General features: G+C 37.6%; 1 long non-coding RNA gene across 1 annotated transcript; it reads left to right on the top strand.

Moving 5' to 3' along the window:
* Nucleotides 1–211: 211 nt before the first annotated feature.
* LOC115292153 lies at nucleotides 212–18,795 on the top strand. Its single transcript, XR_003908825.1, has 2 exons — nucleotides 212–296; nucleotides 18,493–18,795. It is a non-coding gene; the product is annotated as an uncharacterized LOC115292153 (long non-coding RNA).
* Nucleotides 18,796–19,160: the final 365 nt, after the last annotated feature.

Below are 19,160 nucleotides of genomic sequence, written 5' to 3'. Positions count from 1 at the left end.
AGGAACGCTTCTAGAGCTCTTGATAATATTCACCTAATGATGACTCTCAAGTGACACATAATGTAAATTCACATACACACAGACTGCAATATTTAAGGAAAGAACCGGTGAGCCAAGTGACTATTCTAGAGTCCATTTTGTGATGTAATGTCCAGAACTGATTGAATGTGACTTAAATAGTTCCATTCCTTTGTGAAGTATATGTTTTTGAAACCATACCCTAAATCTGAACCTAACTTCTGTTTCTGTGAACTGAAGAACACCCTATACAAACAGCTAGAGCATCTGATTGATGGGTAAGAGAATACTATTTCCGTGACTCACATAGAAGGATGCCATGTGTATGAGGGGGAATTTCTGAATTCAAAATTCTGCATTATCTCTGAATTATCTTCTGAAGTTTGGCTTTGGATCTCCAGTCATACTCCGGGAAGAAACTCAGATGGATTTGTTGTTGTTACTTGTAACAGAACATCTGGTATATATTGGCAGAAGGCATTAGTGATGAATTTCAGTAAAACGAAAGCCAAAATCTTGATGGAATATGAGTTCATCTTGTTTATATCATTCTCTCTATGTCAAATCCAAAGCCCAAATATTGCTTCCTACCTATAGCAGTATCTGAAAACACGATAGCCTCAGTCATGGGGTTTTAGAAATTTCGACTAAAGATTATGCAGAGTATTAAGATGGAAATGGCAGACTAATAACCCAGCAATAATAACCTACTAGATTGTTAACTATATCTATAAATTTTTAGAAAAAGCAACTGCAGAAAAAGATACCTTTTCTCCTTTTGTATTCAATATGGCTCAATATAGTTGGAAAGAGACATATCCTAATTCCATTTCTCAAAGCACAGGTATATTCCCTCATGAACCAATCTTTCCTCAGCAGTCTGATTTAGATAATAAAATGAAAAAGAGATAACTGAATGGATCCTCCAACCTTTCTCTTCAAGAATCGGAGCGGGGCGCCCCTTGGGGCGGCAGGCAATTCTGAGGCTGCCGAAGCTCTCTGAACAGCTGTTTGGTAGTAGTCTCAACAGAGCTCGTTAGCACAACTAGTCGGGCCATGCTAACTGGGCCCCTTTACTGTTGCGGCCACATTCCCTCTTATCATGGCTCTCCATTATCACTCTCCCGCCTCCCCAGCGGGAGAGTGCTCCGTTAGCACTTCTGCTCTCCTGAGAGGAAAGAATTTTCTCTCTCTCTTTCCCTCTCTCCTCTCCCTTCCCTCTCTCTCTCTCTCCTCCCTCCTCCCTCCGTCTCCTCTCCACCTCCTTCTGACCAATTCTTTCTCATGTCTCACTTTTCTCCTTTATGTGATGCTACCTCTAGCTCAGGAGGAGCTAGGTAACCCCTGCACTAAATCCTGACTCTTCTTCAGCCTCTCTTTGGGCAGTGCTGCTCTGTTCTGGTCCCAGGTCACCATTTTGTTTAAATGAGGAAATTGGCATATATATTTTATTTCCTTTGTATTTAACTGTATTTTTTCTTTATTTTACTTTTTAATTTAAATTCAAGTTAGTTATCATATAGTATAGTATTGGTTTCAGGAATAGAACCTAATGATTCATCACTTACATATAACACCCAGTGCTCATCCCAACAAGTACCCTCCTTCATGCTCCTCACCCATTTAGCTCACCCCCCACCCACTTCCCTCCAGCAACCCTCAATTTGGTCTGTCTTTAAGAGTCTTTTATGATTTGCCACCCTCTGTGTTTTCACCTTATTTTTCTTTCCTTTCCCCATGTTCATTTGTTGTGTTTCTAAATTCCACATAGCAGTGAAATCATATGATAGTTGTCTTTCTCTGACTGACTTATTTCATTTAGCATAATATACTCTAGTTCTGTCTTTGTTGCAAATGCCAATATTTCATTCTTTTTGATCAAGTAGTATTCCATTGTATGTATATGTGTGTGGAAATATCTTCTTTATCCACTCACCAGTTGTGAATAATTCCTTTAATGTGCTGTTGAATTCTATTTGCTAGTATCTTGTTGAGAGTTTTTGCATCCAGGTTCATCAGAAATATTGCCTATAACTGTCCTTTTTAATGGGGTCTTTGTCTGGCTTTGGAACCAAGTAATGCTGATTGGAAGCTTTCCTTCCATTTCAGTTGTTTGGAACAGTTTGAGAAGAATAGGTATTAAATCTTCTTTAAGTGTCTGGTAGAATTCCCCTGGGAAGCCATCTGGCCCAGGACTCTTGTTTGTTGGGAGATTTTTGATAACTGATTCAATTTCTTTGCTGTTTATGGGTCTGTTCAAGTTTTCTATATCTTCCTGTTTGAGTTTTGGTAATGCATGAGTGTCTAAGAATTGCACATTTCTTTTTTATAGTCTTTTCTTACAATTGTTTGTACTTTTGTGGTGTTGGTTGAGATCTCTCCTCTTTCATTTGAGATTTTATCTACATTTGATCCTCTTTTCTTTTTGATAAGTCTGGCTAGAGGTTTATCAATTTTGTTTATTCTTTCAAAAACCAGCATTAAGGGGCACCTGAGTGGCTCAGTTGGTTAAGCATCTGACTTCGGCTCAGGTCATGATCTCATGGTTCGTGGGTTTGAGCCCCACGTTGGGCTCTGTGCTGAATGCTTGCTTGAAGCCTGGAGCCTGCTTCAGATTCTGTGTCCCTTCTCTCTCTGACCCTCCTTGCTCATGCTCTGTTTTACTCTATCTCTCAAAAATAAATAAATGTAAACAAAATGTTTAAAACACAACCAAAAAAACCCCAGCATTAAGTTTCCCTGATCTGTTCTACTGTTTTTTGTTTGTTTCTATATTATTTCTGCCCTAATCTTTATTAGACTTGATTATAGACTTGAATTGCTGCTCTTTTTCTAGCTCTTTTAAGTATAAGGTCAAGTTGTGTATTTGGCACCTTTCTTGCTTAGGTTGTGTATTTGGGACTTTTCTTGCCTATTGAGATAGGCTTGAATTGCAATGTTCTTACCTCTTAGGGCTGTCTTTGCTGCACCCCAGAGGATTTGAACTGTAGTGTTTTTATTTTCATTTGCTTCCATGTATTTTCTTTATTTTTTTCTTTAATTTCCTGGTTAACTCATTCATTCTTTAGCTGAAAGTTTTTTTTAACCTCCCTGTATAGGAGAGCTTCCCAATTTTTCCTTGTGGTTGATTTCAAGTTTCATAACGTTGTTATCTGAAAATATGCATGCTATAAATTTGATCTTTTTGTACTTGTTGAGAGCTGACTTGTGATCCAGTATGTGATCTTTACTGGAGAATGTTCCATGTGCACTCAAGAAAAATGTGTATTCTGCTGCTTTAGGATGAAATGTTCTGAATATATTTGTTCAGTCCATCCAGTCCAGTGTATTATTTATTCAAAGCTATTGTTTTCTTGTAGATTTTCTGCTTAGATGATCTGTCCATTGCTGTAAGTGAGGTATTAAAGTCCCATACAATTTTGATATTATTATCAATAGGTTTCTTTATTTTTAAGTAAAAAAATGTTTTAAAGATTTTTAATGTTTATTTTTGGGAGAGACAGAGCACAAGTGGGAGAAGGGCAGAGAGAGAAGGAGACCCAAAATCTGAAGCAGGCTCCAGGCATTGAGTTTTCATCACAGAGCCTAATGTGGGGCTTGAACTCACAAACCATGTGACCATGACCTGAGCTGAAGTTGGACACTTAACTGACTGAGACACCCAGGTGCCCTAATACATTTCTTTATTTTTGTTATTAACTGACATATATTTGGGTGTTTCAAGTTGGGGGCATAAGTATTTACAATTGTTAGGTCTTCTTGATGGATAGACCCCTTAATTACAATGTAGTGACCTTCTTCATCTCGTGTTACAGTCTTTGCTTTAAAATCTAGTTTGTCTGATATAAGCGACTCTGGCTTTCTTTTGACATTCATTAGCATGATAGATGGTTCTCCATCCCCTCACTTTCAATCTGCAGGTATCTTTAGGTCTAAAATGAGTCTCTTGTAGGCAGCATATAGATGAATCTTATGTTGTTGTTGTTTTTTAAATCTATTCTGATACCCTTGTCTTTTGATTGGAGCATTTAGCCCATTTACATTCAGAGTGAGTATTAAAAGACATGACTTTAGTGCTATCATGGAACCTCCAGATTTGGTTTTTCCTGTGATGTTCTCTGGTCCTTTGTAGTCTTTGTTGCCTTGGTGTGTTTTTTTTTTTTTCTCTACTCAGAGAGTCCCCCCTTAAAATTTCTTGGAAGGTTAGTTTAGTGGCCACTAGGTCTTTTAGTTTTTGTTTGTCTGGAAAACTCTTTATCTCTCCTATTCTGAATGACAGCATTGGTGGATAAAGGATTCTTGGCTCCATGTTTTTTCTATTCAGCACCTTTCCTACCATATCCTACCAGCACCTACCTACAGCATATTTCCTACCACTCCCTTCTGGCCTGCCAAATTTCAGTGGACAGGCTGCCACTAACCTCATATGTCTACCTTTGTAGGTTAAGGACCTTTTGTCCCTAGCTGCTTTGAGAACTATCTATTTATCTTTGTATTTTGCAAATTTCACTATGATGTGTCATGGTGTTGATCTGGTTTTTTTGTTTTGTTTGGTTTGGATTGGTTTGGTTGGCTGTTTTTGTTTTTGTTTTTGTTTTTTGAGGGGAACTCTCTATGTTTCTTGAACTTGAATGCCTGTTTCCTTTCCCAGATTAGGGAAGTTCTCCTCTATAATTTGTTCAAATATACCTTCTGTCCTTTTTCCCACACTTCTGCTTCTGTGACTCCTATGACATGGATATTGTTTCATTTTATGGAATCACTAAGTTCACTAAGTCTCCTCTACTGATGTAATAATTTCCTCTCCCTCTTCTTTCAGCTTCATTATAAATATAAAATTGTATTTTATTATTATATTATTTACATATAAAATTCCCATAAATTTATGTTATGCTTCTTCAGTCCTCATTGTGACTGTATCCATTTGTTGCTTCTCACTTATATGATTTATTTCAGCCTGACTAATTTATACATCTTTGATCTTTGCAGCAAGGGTTTCTCTGGTGTCTTCTATGCTTTTTTCAAGCTCAGCTAGTAGTTTTAAGACTGTTCTAAATTCTTGTTCATAGATATTACTTATATTTGTTTTGAGCAAGTTCCTGGCTATGGTTTCTTCTTGACCTTCTTTGGGGGGAGAAGAATTCCTCCATCTTGTCATTTGGGTTTTATTTCTGTCTTTTGAGTGTTTTAAAAGCTTGTTATGTTTCCTGCACCTGAGAGTAGTGCTATATTAAAAATAAGGTCTGGCACTTCAGGAAGTTTTTCTGGTGTTTGCCGTGTGCACTCTGCTATTACATTTTGTCTGCTCTTTCCCACTGGTCAGTCGTCCCCAAAATCCCTCCTTGCTTGCAGTAGGGAGTGCTTGGACCTTCACGTAGGTGTGCTTTGATTTGTTTGTTGAAGTAAGCCTAGAGAAAAGGGCAGGAGAGCCTTGTCTAAAAAAAGATTAAAGGAAAAGGAACCCAAAAAAATCAAACAGAGAATAAAAATACTATAAGGGTGATTCCAAAGAAAAAGAAAAAAAAAGAAGGAAAGAAAAAAAAAAAATAAAAAAGGCTGATCCAGAAAAGACAAAAGTAATTGAAAACAGAAGAAGAAGACAAAGATGAAGATGAAGACAAAGATGAAGACGAAGACGAAGAAGAAGAAGAAGAAGAAGAAGAAGAAGAAGAAGAAGAAGAAGAAGAAGAAGAAGAAAAGAAAGAAAGAAAGAAACTATGAATCTGATTCCAAAAGAAAAAAAAAACCAAGAAAAAAATAGGGGAAAAAATGAAGCCTGGTCCTTTTTCCACCAGAAGTGCAGGATTGATTGAAAGCACTTGATTTTCAGTACACTTGGGGTGTGTAGGGTGCTGCTTGTGCTGGTGTTCCGGAGAAGAGGCCCATTGTGATGGCTTTAAGTCAGTCTTGCTTCAGGAAATAAGCAGTTGCCTAGCCCAAGAGGTGGGGTTTGGTGTAGCAGGTTCTGCCTCCACTGGAGGCTCTCTGAATCTCACCAGGTTGTTGTTGGGGGTGAAACGGCACCACCCCAATCTCTCCTCCCCAGACAGTGCATCTTACACTGAGTAGTCCTCACAGAATAACAAGGGCAGTCAGCTTGCCTTGCACCATAGCTTTCCTATATTTTTCTTTGGAGCACAGCTGGGATTCAAAACCTGAACTTTTAAAAGACCCTGCACTGGGCGATCAACTTGGCTCTTCCAGAATGTAGCATCTCCAATCTGTGTGAAATCCTTTGTCCCTGAAAATAGTCCCAGAATCTATGGTGCACTGCTGCTAACAGCAGCTAAGGTTATGTTCCCTCTGGGTGCACCTCTGTCCCCTGCTGACGAAAGGACTTTGGCTTGTGCCTACAAGGTCTCTTGTCTTTGGGGATGCAATACACTGTCGTCCAAAATTACTCCAACAAGGGGAATGTCCTCTCTTAGTGCTCCCAGAGATCCTCACACCCCGCTGAGCACTCAAGGGCCACCCACTTCTTCCTCAGGAACATGCACCACAGCTCCCATGTAGGAAAAGTCACTCACTTCCAAAACTTGAGAGTTGGAGCTCTCAACACTGTTTGAAACAAAACAAAACAAAACAAAACAAACAAACAAACAAAGACACTCAGTAGTTCTTGCTACTCAGTCTGTGCTCCAAAGAGGTTTTCCTCTTGTGTGAACTTGATGCTGCATTTTCTCAATTCCTCTCTTTCTCTACCCATAATGATAAAGCAATTAATAATTACATGTGGCAAAAGACAGAATGTCTATTTTGTTTTTAAAATATAAATATGAATAAGACATAGATATTTAGTTAATAGACTTAACATTTACATTTTCTATCAAATAAGGTTAATTCACACTCAGGAGCCAAATGGTTAATTTACCAGTTATTTATGCTATTAAAATATGATTTAAGGGTTTTAAATTATAACAAACAAGGTTCTTACACTCTATAATTTTATAATATGTCTTACCACCAAGAATATCAAATGTTAATTATCTCTTTGATAAACCTTTTTTCATATTGAATACAAACTGAACAAAAACTATTGATAAAACAATTTACATTACTTCTATATACAAATCAGGAGCACCACCATAAGTTTTATGTAAATCTACTCATTAGGATATGAAAAAGTTATAGATATGCTTTATCCACATCGAAATTACTACTTATTAAAAATTGGCATTAAGAAAATCTTTCTTCCTAAAGGCAAAAGAATTGGTAGGCCATGAGCTCCTTTCTTGACTGAAAAAATATCCAGATATGTTGACCTATTTTCTTTCCTGGTAAGATAATTTTGGAAAAATAATTATTTTTATGGATTATGAACACATTTTGAGAGAAAGAGAGAGAGAGAGAGAGAGAGAGAGAGAGAGAGACAGCTTGAACAGTGGAGGGTCAGAGAGAGAGGGAGACACAGAATCCAAAGACAGGCTCCAGGCTCTGAGCTTGCTATCAGCACAGAGCCCAATGCGGGATTCGAACCCACAAATCATGAGATCATGACCTACGCCGAAGTCAGATGCTTAACTGACTGAGCCACCCAGGTGCCCCTAAACACTGATTTTCCTATTTGTACTATGTAAGTCAAAAGAGAAAGCACAGGTTCATGCCTCATCAGAAAAGACTGGAGATTCTAGGTCAGAAGTTGCATGCTAACACAAGCTGAATCCCACGAAGATATATATAGTTTAGCTCTCGCAGTGTTTTGGTTTGGTTTTGATTTTTACTTGAATTAACTGCCAAAATTCAGAAATCAATAGATTTCACATACAAATGGAGATTTCTTGTATCACTGAAGGACACGAAGACCACATAATACTGAGTGTGGAAGTAGCAAGCTCCAGCTTCTGTGAGGCACAGACTCTCCAGTTTACCACAGTCCTCCTCTGACCGACTTATTTTATTTGCTTAACTCTTGCAGGTATTTGAGGTTGTGATCCTAGGTTTAAGGAATAGTTCTGAGACTACATTTTAAGCAAATTAATTCTTTTCTAGAAACTTAATTTTTGTTCTGCTTCCAATTCACCTGCTTTCTCTTCCATTGCCTCCACCCTATTCTCAGGATGGATATGCTCAAGAAGTCAGACTAGGGGTTATACTGCCTTCCAGCCACCAAGTGCCACCCAACAGTGCAATTCACTCTGTCTCCTGCTGGGCCAACTTCACTTTTTTACTTCTAAATGGTGGGGAGATTAGAGGAGGGACTTCAGCAGCCAGGATGAGGGCGTGCACCCCAGTATAGAAATGCTTCAGCTTCTAAACAAATAAGAGTACGGTTGTGTGCCTGCCCATTGAGGACCAACCCTGCTTGTATTTGAGACAAAGTGGACAGTGTTTTTGCCCTTTAATACACCTTCCAGTAGTCTGAGTCTGTGCTTTTGACATGGATCCTTACATTAGCCATTTGTGTGAGTGTGTGTGTGTGTGTGTGTGTGTGTGTGTGTAATTTACTTACTTGATTTAAACTTTACAAAGATATCGCAATGCCTTGCTCAATGTGGACAGTCCATAAATGTATTTTATTTTATTCATTTTTTATTCATTTTAAATGGAATAGATTGATTTCTTTATTTATTCAACAGGCTTTGTAATCTTCATGGCCATACAATTAATGAAAACAAATGTGGTTTCCTTATGCATGCTTGACTTTCATAAACTTTTATTTCATACCAAGAATAAAGTCATTCAGTGCTATTGTATAGAAATATCTCAGACCAACATATAATACATTTTAAACAAACTAATATTGAACCTTTAAAATTAAAGTATAAACAGGAGAAAAACTCATAGAATTGCTAATTACCTTGTCCTGCTGTGGACTCTAGCAGGCATTCTGTCTATAACTATTAACATAAATGTATACTGTAATTAATACAGAGCCTAGGAAAATTAGTCTAAAAAGTATAAGGTCATTTTTTGATTGTTAGAAATTGACAGTGATTTTTATTTCATCCTCCACTATAATTTTTTAAAATTTGCATTCCAGTATAGTTAACACACAGTGTTACATTTGTTTCAGGTGTGGGGTTCTCTACTGTAATTTTAAGCTTTGGAAAAATGTAATACAGATAGAAACAATGGGAAGAAATAATCACTAGGAGAAATATTTCTATTAAAGTGGTGGATTAGGGAGAATGTAAAATTTTTCTGGCTGAATACAAATTCTCCGTGTATAATTATAGAAAGATCTTAAAATAATAGTGAAAGATTCTTCCAATAAAATCTACTAAATGACTGTGTATTTGAAGATTTGGCTCAAATGTTCCCTGTGTAATAGTGCATAATACTTTCTAACTGAAACTTTTTAAGAAGCCATACCATTGAGTCAAGGAATTTCTCTCTGTTTAGACAGTACTGTGAATAATAATTTATACTTATCAGGGTTTAAGAGACAATTTCTCCTTGAAACAATGGGGTTTCTTCTAACCCTTTTTTAAAAAGATGTCTTTGAAGATATTGGTAAGACACACACAGTCTCTAAATTGACTTTATTAAATGAATCTGCTCTGTTATTTTATACCAAACATACACACACACGTACACATACACACACGCACAGTTTACATGCATCCTGGAATTTGATGACTTAAATGTTAATTTTAAGAGGAAATGCTAACAATTGGTATAAAAAGTGTTTTCTTTCAAATCTCAGATTCCATCTCTGGATAACTATATATTCCGACTTCATTTTACCATTATGTCAATAGGATTTTTATATTTGATAAAATAGTCTCTAAGAGCAAAGTCTAGGTTACATTAAAAATAGAAATTTAAATTGTTTTAAAAACAACTGTATAGAAGCAAAAAGATTTTATTTTTAAGATTTTTTAAGTGTTTATTTATTTTTGAGAGAAAGGGAACAAGAACATGCACACGAGTGGGGGAGGGGCACAGAGAGAGGGAGACACAGAATCCAAAGCAGGCTCCAGGCTCTGAGTTGTCAACAGAACCTGAGGTGGGGCTCAAACTCAGGAACCGTGAGATCATGGCCTGAGACAAAGTCGAACATTTAACCAACTGAGGCACGCACGTGCTCTGCATAAAGTGGTTCACAAGTGCTCTTGTAGCAGTGGCCTCGTTTGGTTGCCTTTTCTCATCATCCTCTCCAGAATGCAGGGCTCAGTCCAAGGTCCTCAGCTGGCCGAGCTGATCTCGTGTTGCTTAGTGAAGAGCTGTCAGTTTCAAGATGATAGTAGTCACGGTGAAATCAGAGGTTATCCATGGTCAGAAAGGAGTTGAGTCACACAGCAGGGTGTCCTGGAGTCTGGCAGGCAGACTTTCCAAAGGGGTGAGTGAACTCAGAATCTGCGGAGTCTGTCATGGGATCAGTTATTTAAAAATCCAAGACTAGCCTGAGGACTAAGATTATAGCTTTGGCCAGTCTGAGAAGTGTACTACTTTGAAATTTGAACATGACAGAGAGCACCAGAAATAATGAGCTGTTGGTCTCCAGCAGAAACAAAAATTTTCTCTTCATTTACATCCCCATACCTTGCAAGCTAATTGGCCATAAATTTTCATGAGTTTTCATGATCACACCTAGTTAAGTATGGCCATTTTGCTTCAGTTAATTAAGTCATTGGGTTATGCTGAAACTTCTGTTGAGTTCTTTGAAATTTTGTTTAATTAATTTTTTGTAGTTTCAAGTTTTTATTTAAATTGCTGTTAGTCAACATACAGTGTAATATTAGTTTCAGGTGTAGAATTAATGATTCATCACAGATAACACCCAGTGCTCATCACAAGTGCCCTCCTTAGTACCCATCACCCAGTTAGCCCATCTCTTTGCCTACCTCCCCTCTGGTAACCATCAGTTTGTTCTCCATCGTTAAGAGTCTCTACCCTCCCATTGCATCTGTTAGGTTTCTTAAATTCCACATGAATGAAATCAAGTGCTTTTGTCTCTCTGATTGACTTATTTTGCTTTGCATAATACTATCTAACTCCATCCATGTCATTGCAAATGGCAAGATTTCATTCTTTTTGATGGTTGAGTAATATTCTGTTGTATATATATCACAACAACTTTATCCATTCATCAGTCAGTGGACATTTAGGCTCTTTCTATAGTTTGGGTATTGTTGATAATGCTGCTATAAACATTGGGGTACATGTATCCCTTCAAATCAGTATTTTTGTGTCCTTTGGGTAAATACCTGGTAGTTCAATTGTTAGATCATAGAATAGTTCCATATTTAGGTTTCTGAGGAACCTTCATATAGTTTTCCAGAGTGGCTGCACCAGTTTGCATTCCTACCAACAGTGCAAAAGTGTTTCCCTTTCTTCTCATCTTCACCAACACCTGTTGTTTCCTGTCTTCATTTTAGGCATTCTGACAGTTGTGAGGTGAAATTTTAAAGAGTCATTGTAATATCACGGTGAGTCTTCAACATATTCCCTTAAGCCTTGTGACATATTGTGTTATTGTTAAAGTGTCTTTGCAACTGAAAAGCCCTTGTCTGTGCCAAAGGACTAAACCCTAGAGAGGCAATTTAGGCAACCTGTGGAGTTGCCAACATGCAAATCATCTTAGGTTTTCAGAGAAGGCCAAGTTGTCTTGTATAAATGAAAGAAATTTACCCAAGGACTCTGAGTATAATATTAGTGGAAGCCACATGGGATGCAGAAGACCAGGGAACTTTCCTTAGACCACTGACTTGGGTTTTGAGCCTTCATTTCCTTCTTTTGAAAATAGGCTTATTTTAAGAATTGATTATAAGCTGGGTACATTTGAAAAAAATTTATATACAATAAGACACTATACAAATGTCAAGTGATATTTTTAAAGTTGCTTTGTTTATAGATAAAATCAAGAGTCAACATGTAGCCAGATTTAGTGGTAAGAATATTCCATGCTCTCCAAGAAAATTTATTTTCTTTTTTTCACTCTATTTTGAACAATAAAATATCTACCTGAAACATAAACTTGCTTTCTGAACATTTCCAACTGTAGAAAGAAACGAGGGAGGTGGGTTATTTACAATACAGTAATTTATGTCTGATTTTTCTCATATCCATTTCCATGCCCATTGCTTTTCTATTTCCTCCCCAGAGTTCTTTTCCTCTCTTTTTATTCTTTCTGTTTCTCTTGGCTCTCTAGCTTTTTTTTTCCATCATAACTTTGTCAATTACCATGGACTTTAATGATTGCTTATTAATCTGCAGTTTTAGCTCAGAAATTTCTCCTGAAATGTAATGTACATCAAGGTATTCATGGATACCTGAGTTATGGTCTCCCTGCTCTTGAGGCCCTGAATTTGTTCCTAGTTCAACGTTCCTTTGCTTAGTCACACTCCATTTAAACCCATTCTCCACAAGAATTAGGGTGCTCTTTCTTAAATGCAAATATGATCATATAACACCTTTATTTATTATACCTTTCTCATTGCTTTCCATCAGCTTTGGAATTCATATCTGTTATCTCTCCAAACTTGACTACCATTGTGCCTCCCCTCAAAGAGTCAACTTGTGATTTCCCAAATGCATTAAGAAACTTCTGACTTCATATTACTGCTCAGGCTGCCCTCTCTGGGATGACGTTTCTGCTCTTGTCTGTTTAGCAAGCTTCTATGTAATACTCAGTCAAAATATCTTCTGTAATATCTGTCACAATATCCTGTAAGAAATCTGCCCTGCCTGTCAGCTCCTCCAAACAGGTAAACTACTTCTACTATTGCGCTTTGTACACTGCATTGAAACTATTTGTTTATGCACCCTCCTCCTTTATAGACTTTAACCTGAATATAAAGTCCATGCCTTATTCATCTTTGTATATGGCTCACAGCACAGTTTCATACACATGATAGATGCTTAATCATGTTTTGGAGAGCTGAACAATTTGAAGACTGAACAATTATTACACAATTGATTTCTGGGCTGGTGTCCGTGTATCCGGCTGTGGGGGGTGTGATGCAGAGAGGGTATTACTTTTGTCTCTCACGTCTTCTCATGGGTTCCTCTGGAATTTGTGCTCTTTCAGAAGGATTCCTTCCTGGGTGGGGGAAAAAAAAACGAAAACTCTTTTTCAGTCAATATTATCAATCGATTTTATACAATCAAGAAGCAATACTTAGAAAAATATTCGTTGAATGTTATTTACAGAGAATAACACCATTTATTCATTCAATACGTAGTCTCTAAACACCTAAGGCCTGAGGGGCATTGTTCTACATATTGTGAATACAGCCGTGAGAAAGGCAGATCCAAATCTCTACCTTCATAAAAATAAAAAGTAAATAGAAAGAAAGGAAGAAAGAGAAAAAGACAAAGAGAAAGAAACAGTATATTTTATTAACAGAAAGAAAACATCCTGTTTTTCCACAGATCTTAAATCCTGCTTTCTTCCCCTAAACCATCTTTCCCCCTCCCCACTTTCTCACTTCAGCAGGTTTTACAGGCTAGAGGCACCTGCGTGGCTCAGTAGGTGGAGCGTCCACCTTTGGCTCACGCACCTCATGATCTTACAGTTCTTGGGTTCGAGCGCCCACATCGGGCTTGCTGCTGTCAACCTGTTGGCACAAAACTTGCTTTGGATCCTCTGTCCCCTTTCTCTAGCCCTCCTCCACTCGCACTCCTTCAAAAGAAACAAACATTTAAAAAAAGAGAATGTTTTACAGGCTTGAACGTAAAGGCAAATACAAAAACTAAACTGTTCTTGGAAGGGCCAGCTGAGAAGTTATATCAAATAGTGGCAATGGAGTTTCCATATATACTTTGTAGAAAGGATGAGAAAAGACTGCCATTTTGTAAAGGCTAACTGGAAGGCCACAATAAAGATAGAGCTCCTAACCTTTGTTTTGGTCAAAGCAAGGTTTTAAACACATGTTTTGCTGCATTATCATATCCTTGTCTCCTCAGCCAGAGCATGTGTTTGGTTTGTGTAAATGTAGCTCTTCCGAGTGGCGTTGGTCTGATACCTGCGCCGCTCGAGTGTGTGTGCTTCAGTAATTTTTCACTCGAATGCACAGCATGTAATATTCAGTCATCCCAGGACAGTACGAACTTGTACTCTACAAGTTTTGATGATTCTTTCAAAAGATTTTGATGAATATGTGTATCATAGGGCTGTGTGAGCTTTGCCTGCCCATTTTCTATTTTTTTCAATTGGACATAGTTTGGTTTCTTAACACTAAAGAGTTTACAGTACATAACCATGCTGGAGAATGGAAATAGAATGTTAATGGTTGTCAAACAAGAAAAGCGACGTACATCTAGAGCAAAGTGTTCCACATCTCCCTTGAGTAATGATGGCACCACTGGCGTGGGTGTAAGCCAACTCTTTCTTCTTGGCTAGAAGACAGTTTTTAACGGTGTATGTCAAGGACGCAAACCTAACTTTTCCACCTAGGCTTACAGAGGAGTCACATTCCAGAAGTAACAATTAGTGACATTTCTGCAGCAGAATTTTAGTCATTTGGATTTCATTTTCTTCTTCATTGACTCAAAGTGTTTCTGATTCCCCTTTATGGTGAGCTCCTGACTTTGGAAACTACTCAAACACACTTGGGCAAAAGCATAAGAACAATAGTTCTGGAAAATGTAGGCCAATGTGTCCGAGAGCCTTTGCCAGAAACTAATTTTAGTTAAAGAAGTCTTACTATTTTCAAGCCATTTAAAACTTTTCTATCTTTCTACCCACCCTGAAGCACCACAGATAAAAGCGCCTCACCTAGTGTATGGAATCTGTGTCCGTGACAAATTTAAAGGGAGTTCTTTAAATTTTCTGTCATCATTTCATACCAAGCTCAAGAGTTATGCTAGGTCAGGGGTTGTAACCTTTGACACGCATACCAAAAATGGACTGATATGAGGCACAGTTTGGTTACATCCCTCCTTTATGACAAACTCCTCTTTCCCTCCTTCACCTCTTCCTCTTAGGGAAGCTTGCCCATCCACCAAAACCCTCAGCCAATTTCTTTTTCTCTTTCAGTTGGGTTTCCAGTTGCTAAGGAGTTAATGGCTTGATAAAATTAGTGAATTAAGGGCAACCCTTCCCAAATCATTTGCATTTAAAAGGAGACACCGGGAGATAGAAGAGCCTAAGGCAGCTTTAGAGCTGAAGGGGATGTAGGGGCTGCTATTTTTAGACCAGGGCAGGTAGACTCTCTACTTGGTATGACTGACTGCTTCCTGAACTAGCAGCCTTGAGTATAAGTGGTTGGTTATGAATAGCTTCTTTAGGCCCAAATTCCATTTCTAAGATGATTTGTTTTTCCTACTCATAGTTTCAACAAAAAGAATCTCAGATATATTGTACACACATCAAAATCCTTACTATGTTATTCTTCAAGCTTTGTATTTTTCACTTTGAACACTTTTAATTCCTCGTAGGATTTCTTTCTATAGTTACCTAATTTTGACCAGTGTCACTGCTTTCTTCTGCACCATCTCCAAGTTATATTTTTTCTCTTAATTGTGCATCCAATAACCAAATACATACCATGGGAACAGTGATATCCAAAATGGAGAGAAGTTTGAAAAAGTAATTCCTACAGGCAATGTTGTTGCTTCTTACTGTTTCATATTAATTTTGTTAATTTCAAGGATAAATTTGTGGTTGAATTTAAAACTTTGTATAGGTACACATTCAGCCAGATTCAAATGACTTTTGGGTGACAAAAATAAGCTAGGGTGAAATATCACTGTCTTTTATCCTTCTATTTGCAGCTCCAGTCTGACAACTAGACCCTTAAAACTATACACTGATGTGGAGAACAAAGGCGAAAGAAATATTTAAAAAATTATTAAACTTATTCATAACTTGTACATTGACAAGTACTTGGGACTAGCAGAATAACCTTCTTCTAGGGACTTGGCTGCCTGGATGGTAATACTTGGCTAGAGGCAAAAGGCAACCTTAGCTTGTCATTCGCCTGACCTCCAGGAAGCTGTAAATCTTCTTTAACCTATAAAAATCCCTTTGGAAACTTCGATAATCTCTACCCACCCCCAGGATATATGTTAGCAATCATCTTCCAAGCATATGGCTCACTGATATACATCCGAAGGGTCTCATGACTAAGGTTTTATCAGACAGTAGTAAATGATCTTTCCCTAACAACAGCTAGCCCCTCCTGGAAACCTTGCTTCCAAATTCCTTAGAGACTTACGCTATCCTTAACCCCCTCCCAACTTGAAAGTATATAGTCAGTCACTCCTCACAACCCCAGTGCAGCTCTTTCTGCCCGTGGGTCCTGCCCCTGTGCTTTAAAAAAAAACACCCTTTTTGCACTGAAACTGTCTCAAGAATTCTTTCTCGATGATTCGCTCCCGGATCCCAGTGTTTCACATTATACACAATACCCTTTTATTTAACATCCGAAAATGTAATTTACTTTAAAATTGTGCCACTAATATATGTCTCTTGAGATTACTCAACCTTTTCCTGATCACTTTTCCAAATTACTTAAGTTTTCTTGACTTTTATTCAAATATTCCAAAGGATAAGCAGGACCTTCTTCCAAGATTTCACCCTCAAAGTGAATAAACAGGATTCCTATATCATCGTCTAAGTCATGGATAAAATGTGTAAAAGCTTTTGGCCTCAGTACCTTCTAGGGTAGAACACATCCAAACAGTCCTTCTTCATTGGTGTCTCAAAATGCATAAATATGAAATAATATTTCTCTAATGCTTAACCACGGTCACCACAGTCTGGGGAATGAATGCTGAATTTCCAACTTGCTAGCTCAGCTTGAACACTTTACATTACCGAGGCAGAGTTCAGTAGGCAGAGCACAAATGGATGCCCTTGGCAGTGCCGTAATGAGACATTAGAAAGTATTTTCGGAGGGGAGGTGGTGTGGGTATAGGACTGGGGAAAGAAACATTTCTGAAGGGCAAGATCTCTGTTCCATATAAAATGAATGATCTTCATATTTGAAGAGCTACTCAACATTGAGAAATTATATACCATCTAGATGTAAGATGATTATTCTTCATGACAAATATCAGAATTGAGAAAGAGAATGAGAGAGACCTTGAGATTCAGTCAGATAATTGACTCTTGGCCCAACTGCAGGCCTTTTTTTAGCTGTCAGGAACCACACATTGCCCAGGGTCGCCACTCGTTATGGGTAGGCCGGGGCTAGAACTCACATCTATTGAGTTTTAGATCAGTGTCTTTTCCAAGACACTATCACCCACTTTATCACTTTCCTCATCACTATCTATCAGTGTAACAATTTCTTTCAGTGATAATCATTTTCATTACAGTTGAAATGTATCTCACTTGTATCTCTTAGGAATGAACTACTGCTTTTGCTATGATGTGATAAAAGCTTTTTATTAAAATTAGCAACCAATTAATATTGATTTCCCTGCTTTGTTTATTACCTTGCATAATTTTCTTTATTTTTATCTGACTTCCCTCAGAGTTTTATTCAATAAATTTAAAGAAGGCAAAAGAATATAACCTTCATATTCACCCAAATCAGATCATTATAAATTTTCAGTTGTTTTACTGAAATATTCTCAATCATTTCCAAACCGCAGTTAAAATGTTGTATTCTAGCTTTATAAAATATGCCATTTCCATCTAGAAAGAAAAAAAGCACGCTGCAGAGATCTTTCTTTACAGTTTCCCCCCTGCTTTAAACCATTGCTTTTCTAAATAAAGTAACTTTTTTAAAAAGTATGGTATGTTTATAATTATAAACCTTTACATTTTATGTATGTTCCTGACGGGAGAATTTTAGATTTTACTAGGTATCAAGACTATCCTAATTCTCTGCTAATAATTTTCATGGCTGATAATTGGGAGAATTTTCCACCAACTAACTTCTGGCTCTTGTTTCTTGACCACAACCCACGTACTTCCTTTACTGGGCACCCCAGGGAATGTTCAGATCACAATACAATCTCCGGCCCCTGCACTTTTATGTCATTGTACTGAGCAAGTCAGCACAGTGAGCAGTTGAAATATTTATAGAAGCCGTTCCTAAATGTGTATGGCTAACAATAACTTAGCTATACGTGGAGTGACTGCAAACCTCATAAATATATCCCACTAAGCCAAAGTAAATGTATCTCCCGGTCAACTTCTCCTTACCTCGATCTCAAACATGCCTGCAGTTTCCCTAATATAGTTCAGTAAACGCTTAACGACTAGTTCTTTGAGACAAAAGGTATGCTATATAATTCAGTTTACTGGAGATTTTACTGATATAAAGGATTTATGTACAATTTATAAATAATAAAATACATAACATTCTATCGTAAATGCCTTGGATAGCCAGTTGATTCTCACAGAAAATTTCCCTTGATTTTTGGCCCAAGTCTTGTGTTGGTGAACGATGCATGGCTTCAATTCAAGCATGATTTGACACATGCAATTGCGTCTCTTTTATTATAAAAGAATGGAAGAAATAAAACATGAAAACAAAAGCCGAAAGCAAAAACAACATTTTCAAGGGTTGAAACAGCTGAAAAGAATAACAGCCACTGAAGTCTTTATCCTCTTTCCTCTGCCTTCCTTTCCAGGCCCAGAGGCAGTGCCCGTCCGATTTCCTTCCAGGAATTTTTTAGTGGAGACAGCGCGGTGTGCGGCTGCCCCGGATCCAATGCTGGTGCTGGCACCTACTCTGTGCGAACTCTCCTCTCAGTATTTTCATTTGAAAATCGGGGCAGTAATAGCACCTGCACCACAGGATTTGTATGAGGATTGTTAGTCTGTAGAATTTGAGGCACTTAATGGACAGTTAAATAGGAGTGAAATAATTCATCATTGTACCTTAGCACTTTGTACATGGAAGAGTGAGCTACAAAGATAAAAAATGATGCAAATTTTGCCTGTAAATACACGTACACACTGAAAAAGAAAATACTGCAAACTAATTAGGACTTTGGAAATATATTTTAGTATAATGCAGGCTGATATGTGAGGTCATCACCCGCTCAGTTTATATTCATTGATTCATGCATTCACACTTTTAGCAAGTATTTATTTAGAGATAATTCATTTGAGGATGAATAATCAAGGAATAACTTAAGGAGCTTTGATTATAGTAGTCAAAAGTACACACACACACACACATACACACACACAGAGGAACATTAAAGAAAGAGGATGTCTATTAAGTGTATGGACCTGTGAGTTGAAGGATGGGAGAGACAGCTTCTAACGAGTGCAGTTTAGAAAAACAATACAG

The sequence above is a fragment of the Suricata suricatta genome, chromosome 5, assembly GCF_006229205.1.
Source record: "Suricata suricatta isolate VVHF042 chromosome 5, meerkat_22Aug2017_6uvM2_HiC, whole genome shotgun sequence".
Classification (NCBI taxonomy): Eukaryota; Metazoa; Chordata; class Mammalia; order Carnivora; family Herpestidae; genus Suricata; species Suricata suricatta.
The sequence above is the reverse complement of the archived record's forward strand: the minus strand, read 5'-3'. Positions and strand labels throughout refer to the sequence as shown.